Genomic DNA, 22,942 nt, shown 5'->3' with positions numbered 1-22,942 from the left:
TCGTGACTTCGCCCGCGTGGACTTCATAAATTTCAAACCCCAAGGGGTGGAATTTCAAAAAATCCTTTCCTAGTGGATACTTTCTCTTTACCTACAAAGAACACACCCACCAAATTTCATGTATCTAGGACCAGCTGGTTAGATGTTTAGGCTGTGCGTTGACATATATGTTAGTCAGGACTTTAAATTTTATATATATGGATACTACGTTAGTCCACGCGTGACATAGGGATGACATTTCTTTGTTTACATATTTAATGACGTCACATCATGGCTGACAGCGTTTTCTGCATTTCAAATAAAAATAAAAACTGTATTTTTTAAAATTGGATTTATATATCCATCCTGCGTTTTTAATAATTGTTATTGATATATTTCGTTGTCTTAAGCAAAATTCTATAATAAATTATCATTTATTGGACGAAATTAGATATGAGTCAAGTAGCCTAATACTTATAAACTTTCAATTTAGTTTTGTCACCGATTAAGCATTGCATTTGTCGATGTAAGTAGTAATTTAACACTTACTTTTTTGCGTTGTATGATTACACCGATTCAAAAGACGAGTAGGTCAGTCTTTCTAGTATCATAACTCTATAAAGATGAGAGTTACTCAAATTACTATTCTTTCTAAGACACAGCATTATATGAGTCAACATTCAATAGTAAAATATTTTATGGATAACTAAAGACCAGCCCTGGCTTCGCTCGGGTGCAATTTATTTTTGAAGAAAATGCGAAGTGTTACAAAAATACCATCCAAACTGACTTTTTCATCCAAAACTTCTCTCCGTTCTAAAGTGATGATCGTTTATACATGAGAGAATTTGTTTTTCATTTATTACTACTTGCTGATACCCGCGAATTCCTTCACGTGGATTTAGGTTTTCAAAGATCCCGTGAGAATTCTTTGATTTTCCGAGATAAAGAGTAGCCTACGTCACTCTCCAGGTCTTTAACTATTCCCATGCAAAAATTCACGTCGATCCGTAGCTCCATTGTGACGTGATTGAAGGATAAACCAACAAAAAAACAAACACACTTTCTTATTTATAATATGGGTAGAGATTCATATAGGTACGCATTATCTATTAGAAGTTTGCTAGGTTATGGCCCTTGACTCAATCACGCTGCTCTAAACTATAGATAGAATTTTTCAGCATCAATTTTTAGTTACCGTGTTTAGGTTTCTTCCATTAGTGCAATATCAATCTACTATGTAGGTACTACGCTTTTCGCATTCAATATTTCCCAGATGTTTTTACAATGAGATCTCGCCTAATGCGTTGGCTGACCTATATTCCGCCTTCAGCCTTTTTGCTTTTAGTCTCCACTCAAGAACGGGTTTGCCCCACCTACCACCTTCTTTCCTTCTAAATATTTTATAAAATCTTCTCTCCGTTCTCCAGTAACATACGAGTAGGTCCAATATTTCAGTAGGTATTGCTAGAGTTATGGTTTAATAACATAATAGTTAACTAAATAGTTTTTTTGTAATTTTACCAATAAAAATAAGGCCTGAGACTAGATCTTTTATAATTTTCACTTGACACACATATTTCTTATTTCTAAACATCGCCATTTTTATTCTATAGCAAGAAATCAATATTGAAGCAGAGATTTATGTATATTATGCACTCGTCTGCTATTTCTATTCAGTTAAATGCAGGAGTCAGGGGTTTTTGAAATTATATATGTAGGTAAGTCCCTACTTATTTTTTACATTCAATGACTGCCTCAGATTACCGATATAACATGAATGAGATATGGAATATCATATTATGCATAAGCGGAAAATGCCTCTCGCGTTTTATTATTACAAACATCAAACTAGTGGAACATGTGGCTATTATCATAAAAATGTACTTCCATGAATAGCTCTTAAAGCTATGTCAGCTATAATCTTGTTAACATCATGAAAAATTGCGATTAATTTCATGCTTTATCTCCCTTTTTCATTGTCACATACTTTGCTGATCTCCTGTGTGCTTTTTACGTTGAACGAAATGGCCTATGACAGGTGTTTCTGGTTTCATCAACTTAACAATAATTACTAAGCGTTTTCTTTATCTTCAAACTTTTTAGCCAAAGGGCCACACTGAATTCCCGACTTATTCAAAGATCCAAGATATATCTAGAAACATTTTGATAGCTTATTGTTATGTATTATTTCCCTACATTATAAATACAATGTTATCGTAATGGTGGACTGTATATTATCAGACATTTTCAGTTTGCTGACGCGAGTCGTCTTTTCCCGTGGTCTGTAGTTTTAAATATTTAATTGATTGACTGAAACAGTTTCCTTCATAGTAGCAAGGCCGCCGCATGTTACGTTTGATGATGTACAGTGAATTTTCATTTCACTTTTATTTCAATTAAGCACCTACTTAATTAGTCTATTACATAATTACGAGCTTATGTTCATACCAACTCACTTGACGTCTTGGTTAACTCCATCTAACCGCGGAAGTTTTGGTCGATTAATGCATCTACGTCCATCTGGGTGCGATTACATTAGTTTTTTTTTGCGGTCGATGCTTATTCATATTGCAAGCCTGCATTTTACCGTTTGGCTCGTTAAAGATATCATAGAGCTCAAAGTTTTATCTAATGAGTCTTAGAGATAAATATTGTATAGAAGAATCTACCTAGTAAAGTTTTCCGTCTGGCAGCTCTAAGCTGTAGGGGCTACGTTGGCGCGTGCAAGGAGACACGGGTACGAACACCCGCCTACGATCTATCGATCGCCATTCGTCTCTCTTCTCATCAGATACAACACTTGTTACATCTACTGCTTTTGCGAAAGAAGGTTTTGTTTTATATGCGCATTAATCGTGTTAGTTATATCGATAATTAATTACTCACACTAACATTATTAGAAGATCGTTATAATAATGCTTATTAAAATGCTAACATGCTATATTAATTTTGAGAATGTGCTTATTGCTAATGAATAAATTAAATGCTGACTTTTGGCAGGCTTCTTCTCAGTAGAATCTAAATTCCGAACCCGTGGTACCTAGAGCCAATTAGACCTATTCATACGATATATTTTGTTAGTTGTACCTATTTGAAATTCGCGAACTATTGTTTCATCGCAAAACCTGAAATAAGCGGGTACTATTGATAAAATTAGTTTAAATAACGTTTCATTACCTAACCTTCCCAACCTTTCCAATCCTGCACCACTGATTAAATGAGTACTTGGATGGTTCAAACAATAATCTAATTTTAGATAACCCAGTTTTGGTAAACAAGCTTAAAACAAATTTAACTTGACAATTTAAATAAAACCAAACCTATATATAGGAAAAAAACGCGTAAATAGCCTAGAAACCCCATTGGCCATGAATCATTTCACAAATATTTATCTGCTAAGCTAAAGCAGGTGCCCTGGTGTATCATCTATATCCTGTATAATATAAATGAGTATTGCCTACGCAATATCCTGCAATAATAGGTATACTTGTAACATCAAGCGGTCTATTTTATAACATGAACCTATATCGAAATATTGATCGGAGAATTGTTTGATATGGACTATTGCCAACAGATTAAGATATTTGTCGATTGCCAGTGATAAGGGAATTGGGTAGCACAATCAAACCGGTCTTATCTGCCGATAGCGACTGGATTGCGTGCGTGTATTGATGCTTAAAACCATTGCAATTTTTAAAATCAAAAACAATCTCTTGTGTCATGCAATGCCTGGGCTGCGGTCCTAAATATTTTTGGCCTGATTACTCAAAGCATACGTCTCAGTCCGTAATGCAAAGACATACGCGTAGGTTTAACAAATTATGTACTGCAATATCCTTGGCCTGTATGATATTCAAATCGTATCGTGATTTGTGACGTCAAAATTTCACCAATTTTCCATACAAAAAATAATGTGTAATAATGCTTTGAAATACTAATATTGCATGGAACTACGAATTGGCTAAGCTTATATTGCGATCGAGATGAGAATGACATAAATAAATTATAGTACAGAGCAAATGTTACTCAGTTGCAACTAAAACAACGTTAAATAGGATTGCTTTGAACAAGAACAAAATATTGAATAACGTAGACCATTCTGCCAAAGGTTAACGTTTGTATGAAGGGCATGAAGGTATGGCTTCACTTAGGGAAACCGTAGTCCGTATCTGATAAACAGACTGTTAATAAATTTCAATCTTCACAATATTATTTTTAGTTAGGTATAGTAATGCTAGATCGATAGGCACAAAGCAATCGATAATACGTAGGTGTAAGTACTGGTAACTAGAACAAGAGGAATGACCTAAGGTGCTCCACTTCTGAACACTGTGCAGGTGTAACCGAAGTAACATGTACCTACCAGGTTACAGCTAATTTTAGCACATGCGTAACTTTTGGCGGCTTTGCGCTAACTAATTCATTCCTAGGGCAGAGTGCAGGCATTATTCAAGAATGTAATTTCAAACTGTCTACGGGAGCCATTTCGGTAAAATGATATTTGGATTTTTTCCCAGCTCGGCCATATTTTTGTAAAGCAGTGCACTATTTATGTGATGTAAGATTATTATCAACGTGGAATCCTAGTTTGTTAGCATAATTGTATTTTTATGGTTTACCAGTTAAGACTAAGGAAAATTTCTTAACTATGAAGAAAATATCGTGGTCATACAATATACTTATTGTTAATTTGGACTAAGGCTGGGCACCTGATCATCTCTGGCAGCAATATCGTAAAAGCTCAAGCTTCTTGCGGCATCAACGAGCTGTTCAATTGCTTTCGTTTAGATGTCCGAACTTCCCTCGAGCATCTTGTTGAACACCACCGAGTTTCTTGCTGGTTCTTCTCGGTAGGAACGGCATTCCGAACCAGTGGTAAATTAAAACTACCCGACGATTCGAAAGCGCTTGTAAAAAGTCTACTTGAATAAAAACATATTCTATTCTATTCTATTCTATTCAATCGAAGCTAAACTTTGACCGCTCAGGCGATAGTAGCCAATGGCGTTGGAGTACATTCGTATTTATGAAGAAGGGAATCATTAATTTGTTATAATGTTTTGTAACAGCATAACAAGTTGTGATTTGCGTTCGCACATACATAGTTAAAGTGTACCTAACTACTTGGAGAAAGTGTCGTGTGGCGGTGGAGACTAGAGAGATCGCAAACTTCTTGTCACTGACGCGATGACAATCATTAGCGACAGCCGACTTGGAACTAATAACCAACGAATAACAACTTACATAAAGCGGTGATAGCCTATAGTTGTTCAGATGTCGGTGTGTGTCAAGAATTCGATCCCGGGCATGCACCTCTAAATTTTCCAAGTTATGTGCGTTTAAAGCAACTAATGCTTTAACGGCGAAAGAAAACATGGTCAGGATACCGGCATGCCTGAGAGTTCTCCATAATGTTCTCAAAGGTGTGTGAAGTCGGCCAATCCGCACTTTGACCAGGGTGGTTGTGGTAGACTATGGCCAAACCTAAGCTCAGTAGTGAGCCGGCGATTCACGGCGGTCACGTTGATGAACAAGCCTACAGCTGAGATCACAGAATCCACACCAATTCAAACGATTATTGTCATATCATCTCGGTGCGTTTTCATACCCACGCTCGCGAGAATTACGATATGTTTATTGCTTCATTGCACATGCCAACTTATTTGGGCTGTTAAAATGGTCATATCGTATAATTGTGAAAGATTTATTGAATGTGACTGCGTGTGAGCTGATTGGAACGAAGGCCAGTCTATCCATGCGAGCGGCAATGAGAATGATTAATAGGACACGCATCTCTTAGTTTCACTATAGACTAGAGTGCAGTACCTAGTTTAGAGGTTTAGTGCTATGCATATTCTGTTACATTACCCCATTCTGATGCTAAAAGGATGACCTTGACGGCTCCTTCTAATTTCTAAAGGAAATAATGTTCGTAACAAAGTTATATAAAGGCTAAGCAAAGATCTTGAAATCCTGAAGACCGTAAAAGTGCGGAAGTTGGAATACTTTGGCCTCCTTCAGCTCATTATTCAGGGGAAAATAGCCGGCAGAAGACCACCTGGCCGAAGAAGAACATCGAGGCTAAAGAATTTACGCCAAAGGTACGGGAAGAGTAGCAGATCTCTTTTCTATGCCCTATAGCCCTAATGATTGCCAACCTCCGATAGGAGACGCACTTCAAGAAGAAGAAGAACAAAGTAAAAGGCAATTTAACAGGAGCACTGGCTACCAAGCGCATTTTAGATAAGCATTTGGACAGGATTGGCGGTAATAGCTCAAATAAGTTTGTGCATCGCAAAGGTATTAGAAATGGTCTATACCCGCGACGAAATTGTCAATTTGCAGTCCCAGACATACTTCCGTGTTCCTTTCTACCCGACTACGGCAAAACCAAAAGGAAAGGATTATTTGATAATGGAAAAATACTGTTTAAGTTTGGTAAATAAATAGAACGATGACATAATGTGGAAACTTGAATATAAAATGTATAAAATTTATCGATAACGTCATGACTGAAACTAATTTTGGCTGCCCTAAAATACCTATTGCAGACGGCAGGCCATGATCTAAATCCATAGCAGACTAGCACTGTTCTATAACAATGAAATATAAAATGTACTACGAGCCTCACCTGGTGACAGAAGGGCTGGCTCATTTTTTGCGCAACGGATCAGTCTGGCTGTCCAGCGCGGAAATGCAGCCAGTATTCTTGGCACCATTCCACGTGGGCCTGATTTGTAATCTTTTCTATATAAAAATGTACAAGGTATGTACCTACTGAATACTGATACAAGTTATAGTGTCGTGGCGTATCATTTACGGCGAATTATATCTACGAACGTGCCTCGGAGTCGTCTTAACAATTCGCCAGCTCAACGAGGAAAATCTTCCAACATCCTGCTCACTGCCACAAATGCATTTAGAGCCAAAGCACACACTATATACTTACCGAGTTTTAGCAACGGCGATCCGCGATTTTACGACTGCATCGATGCTGCGTCGTCTTTTTTGACGCCCATCTGTTGTCTGCGAATTGCGATTGATCCCGTCATTAAAATCGCGTGTTTGAGCACTTTTAGTAACTGCTTCAATACTGCACTTTTTCCACTTTTGTGGTTGTATTCTGTATACCCAGAACATACTAAATCGCTCTAATATATTCACCATACAAACCTTTGCACGACTGTACGAGCAAAGAAAAACGTATACCTAAGTAGTCGTTCATAGTTTCTGATCCTATATAACTACCCATAATATTAATGCGAAAGTGTTTGCCCTGCAAACACGCCGCAACAGAGCAACGGAATTTTCATAAATATAGTTCAAGACTGGAGAGTGGCATATAGGCTACTTTAATTCTAGAAAATTGAAGAGTTCCCACGGGATTTAAAAAATATAAATCGATGACCCACGCGTACGAAGTCACAGGCGAGTAACCACTCGATCGGATGTAACGTGCGGAGGTTCAATACCAACTTCTTGCTTCCTAAAAGCGATTAAATCGGCGATTACAGATTCTGAAAATATCGCGTGTACTTTGGCCCATACTGTGTATAAAAATCATCAACAATGTTTATTGTCTATATTGTCTATACCTACACGCTGCATGCAATAAATCGTTGATGATTCCCGTCGTGTATGACGAGTAATGAGCGTGCTCACTAACAAGGTTTCCCGGATTACTTACGTAAAATTCTGAGCTAGGTAAATGGCTGTAATTAGTTATGTTGTTTATGAATGTAATCCTAAGATAAGTACGTAAATATGATACAATATTTACTTGATCTTTTCTTTGAATTGATGTTGCCTACTAAGGCATCTGTGTACCTAAGTATCTCTAAGATTATTGGTGGTATATAAGTACATAACTACTTGAAAGTTTCTTAAACTGTGTACCTAATAGATTTTATTCAAGAAACATTCGGTTGCTACGACGTCTTCTTTGGTTTACCTACCTATCATACATAGCAAATCAAAAATTTTAAACGTCACAAAAACAAAAGTTTGGGTAAGTAGCAACCTAAACCTAACAGCAAATTGAGAGAATTTATTTGTTACACTTTGCGACTTGCGAAGTTTTTACAGACTACATCTCCGATCAATAAGAGACCTGAGATAGAGACCTAGCCGACAAATTACTTACAGTGTTCACTGAGGCCTGGATATTTTTTACAGTTCGACCATTTAGCTTGGATCAAATAAAGAATTCTTGGATGGTGTCTATATAATTTATTGTTATTGATATAATGTAGCGCTCGGCAGCGGCCGCGCGGTCAACGCTCGCGGCGCCGCGCCGCCGCCCGGCGGGCCCCACGCATCCACTAGTGCGAAAATAATGCAACTACCTACCTCTCTCGCTACGCTTGTTTTGGTAATTTTTTTTTATATGACCAATTATACACGCCTTGGTCGCATCTACAGACGTGCCAACTTCCAACTCTAGTAGGTACCTAAATATATCTAATTACCCAACACAGCTTCCTATATTCCGCGACAGGTCGAGAATCGAAAAGGTATCGGGGTATCATGCGGGGGGACGATCCACACACCCCGCACGTCACTAGCGCTCGCCCGCACCGGGCTGGTGCGGGGACTGCGCGGGTGCGCGGGGCGTGACAGCCCCGATTGCAATAAAACACTATCGCCACATCTACTCATGTGATATCACCACAGTCAATTATTATTAATCTTCTAGTTATATTATGTTCATAGGTATAATCACAACCATTACAATATTGTGCCTACCTATAGTATAGTAGGTAACTAGGTAATATTGTACCTACTTACATGTATCGATGTTTTTCTGAATTATTGTTGACTAGCGCCCGAGACTTCGTCCGCGTGGATTTAGGTTTTAAAAATCCCGTAGAAACTCTTTGATTTTCCGGGATAAAAAGTAGCCGATGTCACTCTCCAGGTCTTTTAACTTTGCAAACTACCCATGCAAAAAATCACGCTAATCCGTTGCTCCGTTGCGGCGTGATTGAAGGACAAACTAACAAACCAATAAACTAACAAACAAACACACTTTCGCATTTATAATATTATTATATTATAAGGTCTCTTCTATAATATTATTATATTATAAGGCACAATCACGAAACCGAACAGACATTAAGCATATCCAGTCAACTTAGGAAGTTGCAGACTTATTAGGTCATATTATTTATTTATTTATAGATTGATAGGGCTAATTTGGCCTATTTTATTAGTTGTTGGTTTGAGCGTGTTTGCAGCCATCTTGTTGGCACATCTGTGGATGCCCAAGCGAGACGTCCGTTCAAAAGCCTTTTGTTTTGCTAGTGATTCCATCTCTGTCGACGACATTACTACCTCGAAATTGTGGTCGTTGAACTGTGTTTTGAACTTCAGATAAAAAGTAAGTTGTTCTAGGGACTCTAGGGTGTTAAAATTTTTAATGGTGACGGACCAAAAAATTGTCTAAATAGCACAAGTCAAGGAAAAAAATCGAAAACCATGACTTTGTAGTTATTTGGTGCAATAATTTTGCGAAATTGCTACTGGAATTCTGAGGCCGATCGCACACTACAAAAAAATTAAAAAGTATTATTTCTTGTAGTACCTACGTTGGTACGGAACCCTTCGTGTGCAAGTTCGACTCGCACTTTACAGGATTTTTTCTATGTAGGTAGACCTATAGATACACTTGAGTCTTCGAGTAATTTACGCCAACATTTTAATATCCTCCCTTTATCAGCTGTTTATTATTGGACTCGAGCAGATAAGGAGTCGATATCAAATGGCGGCCTCTTTTAGCATATTTTGTAACTATCTATGTACCTATGTGTATGTACCTATCTAACTAAATATTTAAGGAATACCTAAAGGTAGGTCTGTACGTGAATATTTTATACCTACCTGCATTTTATTCGCTCTTAATCTATGAATTTTAAAATGCAATTATCCACAAAGGGTAGTTAAAACCTTGTCGCTTGATTTGATTTTATTTTTCAGGCAAGTGTAAAAATAGCATGCATCCACTTAGCTTTTTATACAAACAACGTCGTTCGCATTTTAGTAGCAGATTTTAATTCGCAGCAACGAAAAGGCAATAAAGCTCTAATTTAGATAGCATTGCTGGCGTTGCAAGTAGTCTTTGCAAATTAAATTGAAATACTGAGTCAACAACAAAGAGCAGCAAGGCCTCCAGACCGTTTACGTAGTTCGATGCATTGACGAGTTGAACTGTAGTAATTAGGTAGTTTTCTATTTTATAAAGTAGGTAGGTATCTAGTAGAGATGGACTATTTCACAGATAGCATGTAAAAAATTGAAAAAGCCTTTTCATAAGTAACACTTGCTACCTTAGTACTACTAAAGTTAGTAAATATGTACCTCTGAATAATTATAAAGCAAAATCTTACATAGTTTTAAAATAATATTACATTTGAATCCCGCTTTACTATGTAAATTTCGTGCACGCACGGTTATTAACTCCAGCTAAAAAGCGCGTGAACACTCGCATCGAAACGTAGTTTCACGAAAAACAAATTTTCGCACTTACAATCATAAATGCGAAAATTCACTTTCATTGAAAATTAGTGAAAATCTACGAAATATCTACCTATAATTCTCTTGAGCATAATTCCTAGTTATTATTAATGTAGAAAACGTAGCTTCTGCAAAATTGAAAAATCACATTGCGTGAAATGAAAAATCGCATGTCAAATTAGTTACTGGAAAGAAAAATAATAATTTCATTATTAAATGAATATGTTTTAAAATTAGCAATCTTGCCCATCGCTAGTTAGGTTGTAACGAGTTACGACTAATTCTAAATTCAATTTACGAAAATTACGCATAATCGTAGCGCAAACGGGTTGCGACGGCGCGGCGGGCGGCGCGGCAGCGGCGTGCGGCGGGGGTGGTGCGCGTGGAGCAAGGTGCGTTCAACGAACGTCCGCGGCGCGGCGCGGCCCAAGGTCGCCGGTCTCCGCTCGCTGGCTCTCGCCCGACTTGCCACCGCTACACCCGCGCGGTCGCCGTCCGACCACCATCGCGACTCTATATCGTTTTGACTTTTGCTAAACGCAATCGCCTTCAACTTTTCACTTTGAGTGTACACTTTATCCATTTAGGGTTCAGTACCTCGTGAACCGTAATAAGTAGAGCCATGAGAATTTGATCACAGAATGTGTAGGTCGTGTAGGTTTTTCTATTCCGCCACGGAGTACCTACAAAATATAAGTTTTCTACTTCGTGATTGCCGCTATAACAACAAATAGTATGGCCACCATGAAAATTTAAAAAACCAACCAAGTGCGAGTCAGACTCGCGCACCGAGGGTTTCGTACTACACTCTAAGAGTCATATTTTTTTCTAAGACACCAGGAAGTGCTGTGCAGCAGCCTTTAGTTTTCAATTTCTTAACTCGTTACATAATGTATTAGCTCTTAATATTATATTTCACTATTATTAATATACATATATAATTACTATAGAATAAACTAATGATTTTAAGCTTATTTCGTGGTAAAGAACAAGAAAGAGGGTAGTTCGCTACTGCCCTAACAGCTCGAACTTCATCTCTCGTAGCACCGCCGCAGTCCCGTTGTTCAATGTACTCTGTGGTCGTGACCACGACCCGTGCAATTGGGTTGAAATATCGACAAATAAAACATCAAATTAAACGTGGTAGGTATGTAGTATGTACCCGTTATCTACATTACAATATACTATAGAATAGTTTTGTATGTAAAATATAATTGCACTTACTACACCACTAACTAGGTAACTAGGTACTACCAACCTATTGTTAGAGAGCTGAGACCATCAAAAATGCTGAATGTGAATTTAGCATTTTGAACCGGATGTTGTTGATGCATTATACAACTGTGCAGTGTCAAAACTGAAGTGAACGCTGGTGATGCAATCTTTTATTAGTGAAATAGGTAGGTACTATGAAGTATGAGTACCCTACTCCAGGTGTACAATGGATAAGTCCTGACAAAAAGTTTAATTTCTACAACTCCTGACTACTGAAGAATTTAACACTTACTCGATGATACCCGCGATTTCATCCGCGTGGATTCAGATGTTTGAAAATCCCGTTAGAACACTTTGAATTTCCAGGATAAAAAGTAGCTTATCACGTTGTCCATCTCCGGGATGCAAGCTATCTCTGTATCAAATTTCGTTGAAATCGGTTAAATGGATAGGCCGTGAAAAGCTTACAGGCAGACACACTTTCGCATTTATAATATTGAGTATGGATGTCTGTTTAACATAAGAAAAATAAATTAATACTAGTGACCACGTCCACCTGCCAATTTGATCTTCTGGTAAATTTAAAAAATCCGTCCTTATTCCTTGTTTACATTTGAAAGGGAAAGTTCTAGCTTTCTAGGTCCCAATGGATTGGGCTGGACGTTGACTAGTCAGGACTTTACGTTTTATATATTTACATGGACGAAGTCGCGAGCATAAGCTAGTTTATGCTCGCGACTTCGTCCACGTGGACTACATAAACTTTAAATCCACATTTAACCCATTTGGGGGTGGAATTTCGAAAAATCCTTTCTTAATGGATACCTAACTACTGTTTACAAAGAACACACCCTCCTCATGTCTCTAGGATGTCCAGCGGTTTAGGCTGTGTGTTGATATATAAAGTCAGTCAGACAGGACTTTGAATTTTATATCATCATGATCAACCCATCGCCGGCTCACTACAGAGCACGGGTCTCCTCTCAGAGTGAGAAGAGCTTTTTTGGTCATAGTCTACCACGCTGGCCATGTGCGGATTAGTAGACGTATTTTATATATAAGTATATACAGATTTAATATTATTGAATGAAATAATCCTGACTTTTTAAAGTCCGGCCACAATTTCTGACAAGAGCCTAAATAAGTGTCAGATGAAATCCAGGCGTCTGGTTACCCTACTACCCTATTCGCGAGGCAATGATGTAAAAGTGCTAGAATCTGGATTGTGAGTTAAGATATAAGGTACCTACCATTAGCTATTATGTAAATGGTTATGTAAAGAGTAAACTTAAGTACACAATAACGCAATTTATGTTAATTATTACGGTTAATAACACTGTCAACAGCTATTTACATTTATGTATAGTTATTTACAACTACCTACCTACATGAGATAGGTAAGTAGGCCGTAAGTAAGGTAGCTAAATCTTTTTTTCGTTATCCGATTTAAAAGATAACCAGTAGCTGCTTCTCGATGAGGCGCACTATGGCCATATGAGTAGATATCCCTACTATGGCGGTGCATACATACCTAGAATCTTGTTACCGCGAACGGACAATGAAATCATGATACGAGTGAAAACCTAACTTCAGGATGTCTAAAGCGCGGGGCAAATCCCGTCGCTTACGCGTTTCTTCGAGGTTTCTGCGATTTGTTTATCTTGGAAACTAAAGTAAGGACATGTTTTGTAGTTTGTACCATTGAACCTCAATATAGCTGTACTGTCTTAAAGAGTACAGACAGTCCAGTAAATACTCCTCAGTAAATCCAGACAGATAGACAGACGGATATACAGACAGACAGACACACTTTCGCATTTATAATATTAGTATAGCTGATATAGATAATTTTATTATTCTGTGATTCAGGACTTATTTTGCCGTAAAATATGTGAATGAATGGCCACAAAAACTAATATCTTGCTAGAAAATCGGCCAAGTGCGAGTCAGGCTCGCGCAACGAGGGTTCCGTAATACAGTCGTATTTTTTTGACATTTTGCACGATAATTCAACTATGATGCATAAAAATAAATAAAAATCTGTTTTGGAATGTACAGGTGAAGACCTTTTATATGATACCCCACTTGATATAGTTATCTTACTTCGAAAATGGAAAATACTAATTATTAGTTTATGACCACAATTTAATTTTTTGTGTGTGATATAACCACAAATTCACGGTTTTCAGATTTTCCCCCGAATATCAGCTATAAGACCTACCTACCTGCCAAATTTCATGATTCTAGGTCAACGGGAAGTACCCTGTAGGTTTCTGGACAGACAGACAGACAGACAGACAACAAAGTGATCCTATAAGTGTTCCGTTTTTCCTTTTGAGGTACGGAACCCTAAAAAAGAAATCAGATTAGATTCAGCGTCAAACACTAATCTGCGCCATCCCCTCTGTTATTTTTTTCAAACGTAATGACGAAGTGGAGAAATTCCTCAGATATTCGGTTCAATGGCCGCACCGTAGTTGTGATTGCGGTTGTGTGCGTGCATGTGTACAGCGACGCGCACGCACACACGCACTGTCGCGCTTCTGCAAACACGACGAAACCGTTACCAACAAGGCTTCTACTGCTAGATTTTCCTATTACAAAATAATAAACATTATTATCTACGTGCCTAGATAATACCTATTAAGTAGGTACCTACCTTAGGCCCCTATCCCACTGGCGTTATGCGAGCGTTGGCGTTTCTCCAACGTCTGCGCAGATTAGAGACTCTCAACGTTGACGTCGCGTCAACGCGACGTTGTCGCTGCGCAGACATTGCAGACATTGAAGAAACGCTAACGCTCGCGTAACGCCAGTGGGATAGGGGCCTTACGGCCTTACCTATATGAATAAAATAATAAACTGACTGACTGAACTATCTATCAATTAGAGTTCCGTACCTACTTCAAAAGGAAAAAAAGGTCGTGTCTGTCAAGACTCAAGACCCGTCAAAGGAAATTAAAATCTATAGGGTTATTTCCCACGTCATGAAGTTTGGCAGGTATAATAGCTTATAGCACAAGTAAAGGGAAATCTGAAAACCGTGACTTTCCAACTACAACATCATTCATATCCATACTTAATATTAAAAACCGGCCAAGTGCGAGTCAGGCTCGCGCAATGAGGGTTCCGTACTACAGTCGTATTTTTTCGACATTTTGCACGATAATTCAAAAACTATGATGCATAAAAATAAATAAAAATCTGTTTTAGAATGTACAGGTGAAGACCTTTCATATGATACCCCACTCGATATATTTATCATACTTCGAAACTGGAAAATACTAATTATTAGTTTATGACCACAATTTAATTTTTTTTGTGTGATATAACCACAAATTCACGGTTTTCAGATTTTTCCCCGAATATCAGCTATAAGACCTACCTACCTGCCAAAATTTATGATTCTAGGTCAACGGGAAGTAGGTAGGTTTCTTAGGTAGGTTTCTTAGTTCTGTAGGTTTCTTTACAGACAGTCAGACAGACAGACAACAAAGTGATCCTAGAAAACCTAAATCCACGCGGATGAAGTCGCGGGCATCATCTAGTAATACTATAAGTACCTGAGGGCAGAATCGAACTTTTTATCCTGGAGAATCAAAGAGTTCCCACGGGATTTTCAAAACATAAATCCACGCGGACAAAGTCGCGGTCATCATTAGTTAAAAAATAGTGTATTCCTTATAAGTTCGATGGTACGGAACCCTTCGTGTGCGACTCCGACTCGCTCCGGCCGGTTGATTTTATCAATAGCAAGAGCAAAACAAACAGTAGCGACAAGTGTTACTACATTACATTAGATACCTAGTCGTTTTATCTCGAGGCGGTAAGAGGAGACCGCGGAATGCGTTTATTTCATCATCAGAAAACAGAACTCAGAACATTTTTATGCAGCAGATGAATCATATTAGAAAGATGTACGCAATATCTATTAGCTAAATTTACCTACTTTACTAGAAAGCCGCGAAAATAACATAATGATAGGCTATGTGTTAGGTACTTTTAATATTTGAAGCTAAGTACTATTGCGGTAAAGTCAGTCGTCTGCCATTCAAAGTGAAACTTGCCTAATTTGCAAACAAGAAAACTATTGAATCGTATAGAGAGGTAGTATAAAATGTTAAGGTAAAGCTCCTAATATAAAGGTTTGCCAGTCTGCAATCTGCATGGGCTTGTTTCCTCATTTGATTTTAGAAGAACAAAGAAAATTAATTGCATATTACTTATAGTGCGGTAGATATTGGGTATTTTATACGCACTTTATGATACGTACGATGACGTTCAAAGCCGCAAAAATGACAAAGCCAGTAAAAGTATTGAAGTAGGATAACTACGCAATAAGTATAGATCTATTATTAGTAGCTGTCTTGATAGGTATATTCTATGGCAGATACTAGATAATGGTGGATAGTAATTCAGAATAGAGAGTAGCTGATTGAAAAGAAAAGACAATATAATAGTCATGCCTGACACAAGTCTGTCGTAATATTTTTTTGGGTTCCGTACCTCAAAAGGAAAACGGAACCCTATAGAATCACTTCGTTGTCTGTCTATTTATCTGTCTGTCCGTCCGTTTGTCGGTTCAAAAAAAAATAAGTAAATTTCTATTAATTTTTTTAATGCATAATAGTTTGTGATTATGGTACAAAATGAAGAAAAAAATAATTGAACACGGAACCTTCGGTGCGCAAGTCTGACTCGCACTTGGCCGGTTTTTTTTAAAAGAAATCCAATATCCTGGATATATCGATGATTTGCTACATTTGCGATTACTACCTACTTAAATCTGCATCAGCTGCAAAACTAATTATCTACCAATATTATGATGCATGACTATATGATTGTACATGCTTTTTTTTGTGATACTTACCTAACAATAACAAGCCAGCATGCCAATGATAGCATTAAATAAAATGGGATGTACCTATGAATGATAAACAACAGTACATAGGTATTAGTTACTACATTACGTAGTACCGAGAATTAACAAAATAACTCATTCAAGCTATCTGAAACGAGATTAAAGGTCGGCGATTGTGTAAATTTGACCCGACACCCGGACTCTATGCGATAAATATTTAAGTATCTACACAACGAGATACAAAACATAGAAGCTCCGTTAGGTATTGTTTTCTTGGTTTTCGTGTTGCCCTCATATTGACGTCAGGACAGAAACAAAATAATTAGACAAGTCCAGTGTCCAACGCAGCTCGTGGAAGTTATCTAAATTTCTGGTTTGGTCTGGTGGGAGGTTTCGGCTGTGGCTAGTTACCACCTTACCGGCAAAGCCGTGCCGTCAAGCGATTTAGCGCGTCGGTACGACGCCGTGTAGAAACCAAAGGTGTATGGGTTTAATAAAAACTGCCATACTCCTTCCAGGTTAGTCCGCTTCCATCTTAGACTGCATCATCACTTACCACTAGGTGAGATTGCAGTAATGGGCTAACTTGTATATATAAAGGGCAAATAGGTAGATATGTATTAATAAAAAATCAATTTAAAAAAAGTAAAAAGCCTATTCGCACCATTTGGTGCCTATTAGTCAGGGAATAGTTACGGAACTTAAAACCAAAAAATACCACAATGAAATTATTTACCTAGGTAGGTATTCTCGTTTCTTGCTATATGTAAAATTCTACTGGTCTAAGAGCCAGAGCGTGCCAGACATTCCTTTTTTTATAAAAGCTGAAAGTTTTCTGCGTATTGTCCCCAACACCGGGAGGAACGATTTCTATACCTCATTAAAAAATTTGCGAAGTGAAGTTGCGCTGGAAAGCTCATGTCAAGAAAAAAAGGAAAGAACTTGATATAAAGTATAAACAGATGTATTGGCTACTTGGTAGATATTCCTCACTGTCAATACACAACAAGATTCTTTTGTACAGACAAGTCCAGTGCCCTGTTTATCAAACGTTACAAGTCTTGTATTACAAGCGTTTCTCTTGTAAATTTTTGCATTTTTACAAGAATGCGTTTATCAAAACTACACTTGTAAACTACAAGCTACGAGTAATATCACTTGTAATACAAGTGTTTTTCACACTTGTATTTGTGGTTTTGTTCATCAAAAATGCCTTTGTAACTTTTAGCTTGTAACTTGTAACGAAAAAGTTGGAGAGCCTCCGTTGACTCTTAATTTATTTTACAAGTTGTATGCAAGTATGATATTGTATAAAAGAATAATTAAATTATCTAGTACCTAGTAAGTAGTAGTAAATAGGTAAAATAACTATAAAATAATTCGAAGGTGTAATTTTATTAAACTTATCAATGCTGCTCTTTTTAAATTTGACCAAAACGTGTCTCATGTACATACGAGTATGCTGGCATAATCTTTTTCGGCAGATACAAGTCCAAGCGACTGACATAGCAATAGTATCTCTTTCCACTCTGCTATTTTTGGTCTTTAGATAATTTATCAGTAAATGCGCCAAATAAAATATCTTTTTTGTCACGAATTACTTACTTGAAGAATAATTGTAACTTTCGAATCAGATTTCGCCATTTTTTGCAGTGTAATTCGAATAGCGAAAATTTTTAAAGTCTATCCTTTTTTTCAAATTTTAAGTCTAACCTTAATTCATGAAAAAGAATGTAATATTTTTAATTTAAACTTTTTGTGTCCGTACTTTCTGTTGGTGTACCGAAATAGAATAAATAAAAGTAGATAGGTAAGTAAAATAAGAAGCAACAGGTTTTACAAATAGGTTATTTAACACAAAATTAAATTATTTGAAAAATAAAATTATTTTTAACAATAACTTGACTAGTTATGGTACCGTAATTTCTATTTTATCGTCATTTATTACGGTTGAAAAATTATTTTGCAATTTAGCAAAAATAAAGTGTTATAAATTAAAAATACAAGTTCTACAAGTCTTGTAAAATCCTACAAGTCTTGTGAAATTATTTGATAAACATAATTTACAAGAGTTTGTAAAAAAGTTCTTGTAACTTGTAACTTGTAGCTTGTAGACTTGTAATGTTTGATAAACAGGGCACTGATGCCCATTTGGACTTATGGCATACAGCTGTGGGGCTGTACCAAAAAAAGTAACATCCAAATCATCCAACGGTTCCAAAACAAAGTACTCAGGAATATTGTAAATGCACCCTGGTACATCAGAAATGATGATATTCATAGGGACCTTCAAATTGAATACGTCCATAAAGTTATCACCAAATCTGCCAAAGCCCACGACTATAGGCTTCACCACCACGTTAACGTCGAAGCAATCCAGCTGCTTGACGTAACGGAGACAGTGAGAAGACTAAAAAGGACCAAACCTTTTGAGTTAGTGTATAGTGATTAGTGATAGTGTACATAGTGTTAGTGCTGAAAGAACACGTGAACAAAGTGTCATATCTCAAATCAAGAAAGACTAAGATGCGTCAGTGGACAATTTCTTAGTATATAAGATAATTTATAAGTTTAGGTTAAAATAAAATTACTTATTAGTCATACATTAGGCTAGATCGTAATATAATTGAGTAGCTAATTGGCACTCAACAATAAGGAAAAAAAAAAAAAAAAATTAAAAAATTTCTTGAAAGACCACAAGTCACGTCGTCTTTCCTTTGAACTCGAAACCTAACTAGATCAAATACCGAATTTGATAAAACATAACTAATCTCTTCTAGGAGAGGATAACGTTACAGCAGATACGTACATAATTCTGACTTAATTGTTTCTGGATAGGTATTTTAAGCTACACGACGTGAACGCAACGCCCACACAAGGACGTCAAACTTATCACCAAGGAAAGGCGCGGGTTGAAGAGAATAAAATGTAATTTAGACACTGGCTTTTATATTAGACATGAAGGGAGAGAAATTTTTGTGTGGGACGAACAACGAAGATCTGCAAAAACAACAGTCTATTACTGGATTAAATGAACTAAGGATTTAATAAAATATGGTGCAAATTATGGACGATCCATTAATAACGTTACACGTTAAGGGGGAGAAAAAGGGGGTGTACGACAGCAGGCACTGAGGGTCAACCCATAACTTTTGTGTCTTTGTTCCGTAACGTCAATACTATTGTAACAACCCTTTGACGAGTACGGAAGTGGGGTCAAATACTGACCGATATTTTTAAGGATCCTTTGGGCATTACAATAGTTAAGTAGTAAACTTTTGGACGTTACTGATCAATCGTCTATGCTATGAAGAACAATAACCAGGTCAAGAAAGGGCATTAAACCGAAGTAAAAGCCGATTGATTCCCTTCTCTGTTGCTGTTGTGTCTAAAACTGATCAATCTTTGTGTCAAGTAGGTAGTCGTAAGTCTCTAGTTAGTAAGTAGTTAATGTAGGGTTGTAGACGCACATATCTACTTTCTTGCATAATGTGATTGATGTACTTACCTAATTTATACGAAACTAGGTAGGTAGATGATTCGCAACATCGTCCGCGTGGATTTAGTCCTCTATGATTTTCCGGGAGTCCGTCTCTGGGATTTAACAAATATACATATAGGTACTTATCTAAGCTGAGGGGGCCTACTTTTTCCCATTGCCTAGGACTAGGAGTAACAACGTGCGAAGGCCCTTTTACTTACAGCAATTCAAATTAAGTACCTTTAACAAACTATTTTAGTAAGAAAATAAACAAAAAAATTATAGTTTTTCTTTAGGAAAATAAGGTAGGTGGTAGTCTAACTAGTAGGTAGTTATAGGTACCTTGATAAAATTGGATGAATGGAAAAATACCTTACTACGCGCTGGTATTTTCGTAGGTAAGTAATAGTAGGACACAGGGCGGAAGAAGTGAGGGACAAGTGTCGAAATATGGCACGCACTATCTAACACGCATACTCTCGCGCTTTGTTACAAGATCTAAGGGCCGCCACACACGCGATATGTACCAACGTTTAGAATCAGCGATCGGCGATTCTATTGTTTTTCGGTAGCTCGAAGCTGCGATTGGATTCTTAAAAATTGCGTGCGTGTGTATGATTTGTACTTAACGAATATAAAAAACTAGCAGTTGCCCGCAACTTCATCCGCGTAAAATTTCTGGTTTCTCATGAGATCAGAAATTTTCACCCTGCAAAAGGCCTCACTTACCTACTCACTCAGTCAAGGTAAGAATACCTTAAGGCACGGAACCCAGAATACCTAAATGGCTATTTTCATATACTTATCTAACTTCAAAAACATAGGATTTTCATATGACCTTTCAACCCCATTAGGAGTGGATTTTCGCAAAATCTTTTTTAGCAGATACCTACTTAAGAGAGGATTTTCCAAAATAACTTAAGATTAGTGGCGATTTTCATACCTGTAACTTCAAAGACCTGGAAAGAAAAGAAAAAAAAACCCTAGAAAGAACTATGTTCATAAAAATATGTTTCAAATTTCAAGTTAAAATAACAATAGTTAAAACTTTCTCTTACAAACTTTTCCCCTCCTAATTTACCACCCTTAGAGGGGATTTTCCAAAATGACATAATTATACACATATTTATTATTTAAACCTATTAACCTAAAATGTCGATTTTCACGTCTCTAACTTCAAAAACATAGGACTTTCATACAACCTTCGACCCCCTCTTTCGCACCCTTAGGGGGGAATTTTTAGAACCGTTTCTTAACTGACACCTACGTCCTAGAAAGAACCTACCTTCCAAAGTTTCAAGTTTGTAGGCTTTATAGTTCCTGAGATTTCGTGATTAGTCAGTCATCAAAAGTTTCATCAAATTGTGGTCAGCTGTATTTTTCATAGGTGGGCCAGATACTAACGCAGCGAAGCCCATAAAGAATGGATATACTTTCATCATGGTTAACTTTAGGTAGGTAGATAAGTACTATCAGTCTAATTGATGGTAGTAGAGACCAGCAGGGCGATTGTCTAAAACCTGCATCAATCATTATTACAATCTCAATTGTTCTGATTGGCTGAATTTGTGCGATTCTTGTTGCAACAATGCATTGTGGCCAATAGTGAGCGAGCATTAACCAATCAGAGATGATTTCGATCGTGACATTGTAGCTGTCAAACAACCGCAGTAGGGCCGCTGCATCTGCACCGTTATGTCAATCACCGCCTACAACAAACATTTAGCATCAGATACCTACCTAGTTAACTACCTACGGAAAACCGACAATGTTGCAAATATGCAATGGTCGGTCGGTAGGTAGGTACAAGAGGCGGGAGCTAGCTAAGAGCCGCACTGACATTGCGTACAGTCCGGCATCCCATATGGAATGCGGTCGCTTGACCAGCCGCGCACCTCCCCGCGCCGACGCCCGCTCTCGCCCGTGTCTTTCCATTCGTTTCCGTCCACCATATGGAATAGTGGGATAGGGCATTCTAACAAGAATCTAAATAGCAGTTGTTCCGGTAAAACCACTCGCATATCTTTCGCTTTCCAAGAATCACGTCCTGTTAATGCATGACGTCATAGCGCTTATTAAAGGTAATTTAGTACAATGCAACAATACAAGGATCTAATCAAAGGATATTAGATTTGATACAGTGGCAAGAGAGAGGCACGAAATCACGTTCGAGTATCAGGCCTCCGTGTTCTCGATGTTCCAAAGCGTATCGCCCGTGACGATCGCCACGTCGCTCGTCGCGACGACTCCACGTCCCGTCCCGTGTACACACGGGCTCATTCGCCAAATCGAGAAATTTACTCACCTTCAAGGAAAAGCTGTCGATCGGTAAAAATATCCACTAACTCGGGCGCACAGATAATCCGGTTATCGTCCGTACGGCACAAATATTCACCACACCAAAACGACAACATAAATAAACGCGGGAGGAGTCACCGATCGGTCACCGCCGACGCACTCTTCGCACCGATCGAAATGCAACTCGGAAAAATGCACGGGGCGGGGTTGTCGAATGTCATAAACGGTCGGGTTCCAGAGGTCGGTCACTGACGGCGGGCGAGCGAGAGGCGGCAACTCACCGGCACCGAGGACGACGCCGCAGAGAGTACTGAGTGGCGACTGGCGAGCGGCGGCTCTCCCTCGTCCCTCCGCCGCGGGGCCTCTCGCCGCGAGCGACGTGGCGGTCTCCGCGCCGCCGCCGCTCGGCCCGCGCCCTAGCAACGCGACGCCGCCGCCGCCGCCGTCGATCGTCGCCATGGACAACATTGACACCATGAGATCTCCGACATGAATTGATGACGCGACTCATCTGTTTGAAAACAATGGTACCTACCTACTTCGAATTCCTCACATTGTTATACGGACATAGGTACCTCCATCCTAAGGAACGA

General features: G+C 38.1%; 1 protein-coding gene across 1 annotated transcript in view; it reads right to left on the bottom strand.

Moving 5' to 3' along the window:
- Positions 1-22,681, bottom strand: part of mtgo (miles to go) — an 81,169-nt gene extending 58,488 nt beyond the window's left edge. The window contains exon 1 of the mRNA XM_034971935.2: positions 22,357-22,681. The gene's annotated coding sequence lies outside the window, so the exon portion shown is untranslated. The remainder of the gene's footprint in view (positions 1-22,356) is intronic.
- Positions 22,682-22,942: the final 261 nt, after the last annotated feature.

This window comes from Maniola hyperantus, chromosome 1, assembly GCF_902806685.2.
Source record: "Maniola hyperantus chromosome 1, iAphHyp1.2, whole genome shotgun sequence".
Classification (NCBI taxonomy): Eukaryota; Metazoa; Arthropoda; class Insecta; order Lepidoptera; family Nymphalidae; genus Maniola; species Maniola hyperantus.
This window is presented reverse-complemented; position numbering and strand designations above follow the sequence as displayed.